This window comes from Pteropus vampyrus, unplaced genomic scaffold (assembly GCF_000151845.1).
Source record: "Pteropus vampyrus isolate Shadow unplaced genomic scaffold, Pvam_2.0 Scaffold103, whole genome shotgun sequence".
In the NCBI taxonomy this organism is placed as follows: domain Eukaryota; kingdom Metazoa; phylum Chordata; class Mammalia; order Chiroptera; family Pteropodidae; genus Pteropus; species Pteropus vampyrus.
Genome location: NW_011888884.1, coordinates 5,070,247 through 5,075,490, shown reverse-complemented (window position 1 = coordinate 5,075,490; position 5,244 = coordinate 5,070,247). Strand labels below are relative to the sequence as shown.

The 5,244-nt window shown below is 33.4% G+C and overlaps 1 pseudogene; it reads left to right on the top strand.

Annotated features, from left to right (window-relative positions):
* The first annotated feature begins 2,213 nt into the window (after positions 1 to 2,213).
* Positions 2,214 to 3,158, top strand: LOC105295362 (annotated as a pseudogene).
* Positions 3,159 to 5,244: the final 2,086 nt, after the last annotated feature.

Genomic DNA, 5,244 nt, shown 5'->3' with positions numbered 1-5,244 from the left:
CTAACACCTCCATTCCCATAGTTCAGAGAAAACTAATCCTTTTGCCATGTCTTTTTTCAGCCATATATAAATAAATTGTGATTATTTATACTGTTAGGAAACTTCCTATTTTAATGTAATATTACACCATAGGCATTTTCTTTTCCCTTAACTGTTTTTCAAGATTACAATTTTTATTGTTTGCATATGAGGGTACGTCTTCTCATGAGTAAGCATGACCTACAACAAGCACAAACCAAAATTCCAGCAACCTAGAGGGAAAAATTGCTGCAACTGTTTAAATTGCAGTTGAAATTGAAACATGCACTGCCATTTATTTCTCTTATTCTATCCTATTGGGTGGATAATTCAGGGCAGGGAGAATGTTATATAATAATAGTGCTAATCAATCTTTGACTACTTTAAAGGATACATTCCAGAGTTTCAACATTTTTAATTATGTGATCCAATGATTTCAGAAAGATTATCTTTATTAATTTTATCTTAATTATGTATCCTCCTACATCTATATTACTAAGACATTTTATCAAGAATGAGTATTATATTTTATCAAATGCTTTTTAGCATCTTGTAAGATGACCATGTGTTTAGGGCTTTTGCCTACTTGTTTAGTATATTACAATGATAGATTTTCAAATATTAATTTTGAATTTCATGAATTCATGAAATAAGTTATATCACTTTAGTGTACAGTTTGGATGTACTTTATGATTCTTACATATATATGCATAAGTAATGTTGATTCATAGTTTTATTCTACCCTTGATAATTTGGGATAACAGGCTATTTTAGTTTGATAAAATGTTTTTATAAATTGTTCCATAATTTTTTTCATATTGAAACATGTTATACAGCATAGAAATTGCTTCTTAAAAGTATAAAATAACTCTCATAAGCATTCTGCATCAGTATCCTTTTTGAAAAACAAGTTCTCACAATGAGATCCCTATTACCTACCACTGTACACATGGCATAATTTGAGCTGCATGAGTAAATGAAGAATTCTATGTGAGATGTAAATATAGAGAACTAAGTGCATAAAAGGGGAGAAAGTTTTCTCAGAAAAGTTAATATCAAAGTTAGGATAGGCCCTTCAAGCTTTGGAAAATACCAGTTCCAAATACACAAAGAAAAAGAGTGTAGTATTAATGTGGAGGCTGAAAGAAACAGTATGGTCATTGTAGAGCATTTGGGGATTCTGTAGCACCTCTAGAATTTCTGTTAAATGGATCTAGGGATAACAGTGTGATTAAAGGAGAGGCTAGATGACTTGCAATTGTGTTACAAAGCAAGCACTTTTCTTTTTTTTGCACAGATTATATTTCTCTATTAGGATGTTTTTGTGAGGTTGCTGATGAACTTCTTGGAAAACAAAACCTCCTTGACACCATCATGGGAGCAGAAATGGCATAAGTGAAAGAAAAGGTTACTTGAAGAGGTTCAGACAGACCTATGTGATAGGTTGATTCAGTGTTTTTGGTGAAGTTACTGTTTCCGTTTTCACTTGTTTTGACCTAAATTCTAAAAAATGGCCTCCCTCACCTGGGACCTTTCTTGAACAGAAGGAAAAGGAGCCATTCTTCCTTCATCTTTATATGTAAATAAACATTTAATATTACAATATTATATAAGTTAAATATTACATAAAATAAATATAATTATATAGATAATATCTCATGTCAGAACCACCTACTGTTCTAGGCATGTAACAGCTATTACCTAATTTATTTCTAATGACAACTTGACAACTTATTATTGCTTTTTAATAGTCCGAGACTCAGAAAAGTACAGCAATTTACAAAGTCATATCCAAGTTAAATGATATGGTGCTGGATTTATACAATCTTCTAAATAGAAGCCAACTTCATCAGAAAACAGCTTTAATTTTTAAATTTCCATTAACAAAGACATCCTTACATATCTAAATATGATAGTAATTTATCCTAAATCTTATTTGGCACTTCGATTAGAACTCTTGGAATATTAGTAGCCTTGACTATGCTGCTGTGTAGTCCTTTAATGTTTTGGATTCCTCAAAGCCTCAATTCCATCCATCAATAAAATTAACATCATATCCCTGCCTTTTCTGATTTCTAGAAGTTTCCAAAAATCAAAAACAATATTGGAAGTGAAGATATGTTGAAAATCTATATCATAAATTTAAATTTCCCTGAGTCTTCTCCTTTTCTAAACCTTGAAGGTGACATGGACACATGCAGATGGGGAATTATTCAGCCGCGAATGAATTCTTTCTGATAGGACTTTCCCAATGCCCAGAGCTCCAGCTTTTTCTGTTTGTGCTCTGCCTCATCATGTATGCGATGATCCTCCTGGGAAACAGCCTCCACATCGTCATCTGCACACTAGACTCTCACCTCCACACTTCCAGGTATTTCTTCCTTGGAAACCTCTCATTTTTGGACATCTGTTACACATCATCATCCATTCCTCCGATGCTTGTTGTGTTTGTGTCTGAGAGAAAATCCATCTCCTTCATTGGCTGTGCTCTGCAGATGGTTGTCTCTCTCTTGGTTTGGGTTCCACTGAGTGTGTCCTCCTGGCTGTGATGGCCTATGACCGGTATGTGGCCATCTGCAACCCACTGAGGTACCCCATCATCATGAACAAGGTGCTATATGTGCACATAGCTGCGTCGTCTTGGATCGTAGGCTGTCTAAACTCCTTAGTGCAAACAGTCCTGACGATGGTGTTGCCTTTCTGTGGGAATAATGTTATTGACCATCTTACCTGTGAGATATTGACCCTTCTTAAACTCATATGCCCAGATATCACTATTAATGTGCTTATCATGACAGTGACAAATATTGTTTCATTGGTGATTCCTCTACTGTTAATTTTCATCTCCGATGTTTTCATCCTATCTTCGATCCTGAGAATTAATTCTACTGAGGGAAAAAAAAAAGCCTTTTCTACCGGTTTGGCCCACCTGACTGGAGTCATCTTATTCTATTGTTCAGCCCTTTTTATGTATATAAGCCCAAGTCAAAGGACACAACACTTCTGACGAAATCATCGGGATGTCTTATAAGATGGTAACCCTGATGTTGAACCCCAGTATCTACAGCCTGAGGAATAAAGAGGTAAAAGCAGCTTTGAAGAAAGTCCTGAGCAGAGATCTGTATTTATTTAAAACATAAAGGCCTTGAGGCACATTATACCCTAAATGGGGAAATAGATCTTGTCTTTTGTATTCACAGATGATACTGTAAAACCTACTGTCCAGACAGCTTGTGTGCTTGCAAAGCCAAAAATGGAACTTCTATCATTTACAACATAAAATGCTCATGTAAATCTTCTAAATAGTGCTTTAATTGCTAAATTTCTACCTCTGCTAATTGGTTTCATGAACTTCATGATGCTCTTCATCAAGATGAATGTATATGTATCTATTCCTTCCCTTCCTTCCTTCCTTCCTTCCTTCCTTCCTTCCTTTCTTCCTTCCTTCTCTCTCTCACTCTTCCCTCCCTTCTCTTACTTCTCCTCTCCTCCCTTCTTTTCTCTCCTTTCCTCTCTCTTCCATACATTTCTACCTGATCTCTACCTGATCTGCTTTCTCAGTCTCTTTGTAGATATCTATTGTTTTTTTTATGCAACACTCCTGCACAATATTGCTGCACAATTTGCATATATGCACAACATGCAGAAAAAGAACATATTTTTCTTGAGGAACCAACAGTTCCCCTCTCTTAGTGCACATTGACAGGGTGAGACTGACCCAACTTTCTGGAAATTTATTTGGAAATTTATTTTCCAAATAAATAGAAAATCTAGGGGGAAAAAAAGCTTTTACTTTAAAAAATAAAGTGCATACTCAAGTTCTGATAAATGTAAAACTAATCAATGGTATTAAAATATCAGAAAGGTAATTGTTTTGAGTAAGTTGGGACAGGGAAAGACCAAGAAGATGCATAAGGGAACTCTTCTAAGCTTATGTTAATATTCCATATCTTGATAAGGGTTTGGATTACACATGTAAATGCATTTGTCAAAATTGAGTAAATTTTTATTATATTTTTATATAAATTTAATTTAAAATCAAAACTGCAACTAAATACTTAATTCTAGTTAATAACAAACTCTAGTTAATGATATGCATACTAAAGGAGAAGTGTATTGAAGTCTGTAAAGTATTTTGAAATGTATAAAAAAAATAAGATGGATTAAAGAATAGGGAGAAGGATAGATCATAGATAGTGATAACCAAGTATAGTAAAATTATAGTAAAATCTTAATGGTATTATCTAGTTGATGGATATATTAGTATTCACTCTAAGTTCTTTCAATCTTTTATGTTTAAAATTTTTCATAATAAAATGTTGGAAAAATTTTATACAAAACTTATAGGGTAGAGAATAAATCAAAAATGGTGTCCTTATAAATTCTCTTAAAATTCATTTAGGAAAAAGTAATATTATTTTTAAAAGACAAAACTTGTTAATAGGTTATTACTACTCCTAAAACAGATAAATTAAAAATAAATTTCAATAATCCCTGTGAAATTTCATTTTTCATACTGATCTGTAGTCGGAGTTTTAATTATTACTCCTAGTGGATGGGTACAAGGAAAGGACAGGGAAGAAAAGAATGTATTAGAAGATATACAACAATCAGATTCTAAGATAACGAGGAAAAAAAACAGCAAACTTCTTTGGCAGGATATGTTATCTACAAAATTCTTTCACCTGTTCTTAGCTATTTCTGAAGAGACTACCAGTTTCCCAGGGCATATCAGATTGCAGACCTTAGCAAAAGGAGTTTGGTACTTCCCACAACATTTATTCTTTAACTGAAAACTCCTAAGTCCATGAAGACGTTTTTGATAATACTTAATTCATTCTTCTACGTCAGAATTTCGGCAGTATTGATATTTTGGGCCAGATAGTTCTCCATGGTGGGGAGCTGTAAAGTAAGTTGGCTGAAAAAGGAACTGTTTCTTTCCCTATGCTACTGATATTCTCACACTGGATGTGAGAAATAATGACCATAAATGTCAGACACTATAGATGAGACAACATAAATAAATAGTAACATTTTGATAAAGATTCAATTGAGCATACATGCTAAAAGTATAAGATGGTTTTAAAAAGAGAATGAGACCTTGGTCAACATAATGAAAACTATTGGTACTAGTGATAAAAGAATTATTCTATATAAATGTTATGACTCTAATCCAAAGACTTACATTTCAAAGTATTGTTTGTTCTTTTGAGTATGTCATACAGT